We start from the raw sequence: 738 nt of genomic DNA on the forward strand, positions 1-738 counted from the left end.
TTTTCAGCCGAAAACATTACTTATTGAAGTCTCCTCGTAACGTAGATGAGCCAAATTTCCGGTGCAAGCGGACGACGATATCGTCCTCCCAACGTTGACGTTGGCATCCTCTTGCGTTGCGATTTCCGCCATTTGCAATGCATTGTGGAATGTTTTTTACGTTTCGTTCCGTCAAGTGAGAATAGACCTTCATAGCCGGCTGCGTTAACGCCACTGCTGAACGTCTGGCGCTCTCGTATTGTATTCAACAGGTTCATAAAACTTTGGCTCTTCGCTTCTCGAAATCGCTTGAGGGGCGCGTCGTACCAGAGCAGTATTCGTTACATTTTACGTGCTTACTTACTTTCCCTTTCTGGTAAATAGACGTCACACTTTTCATCTTCGCAAGCGCGACAGCCTTTACTGTGGCATTTAAAACACCTTTCTGAGGACAGGATTCGTCCATGTTTTGGCATACTTGTAAGGGGGATTAGGTGTCTGAACAGCTCCGCAGCTGCACGTAACGTCCTATTCATAGGCCCATTGAGACTAAATTTACAGAATGAGATTTTCACTCTGCAGCGGAGTGTGCGCTGATATGAAACTTCCTGGCAGATTAAAACTGTGTGCCGGACCGAGTTCGCTACAAGTGCTCTACCATCTGAGATATCCAAGCACGACTCACGCCCCGTCCTCACAGCTTTACTTCCGCCAGCACTTGCCCGCGAAAGGCAAAGGTCCCGGGTTCGAGTCTCGGTC

The sequence above is a fragment of the Schistocerca cancellata genome, chromosome 6, assembly GCF_023864275.1.
Source record: "Schistocerca cancellata isolate TAMUIC-IGC-003103 chromosome 6, iqSchCanc2.1, whole genome shotgun sequence".
NCBI classification, from domain to species: domain Eukaryota; kingdom Metazoa; phylum Arthropoda; class Insecta; order Orthoptera; family Acrididae; genus Schistocerca; species Schistocerca cancellata.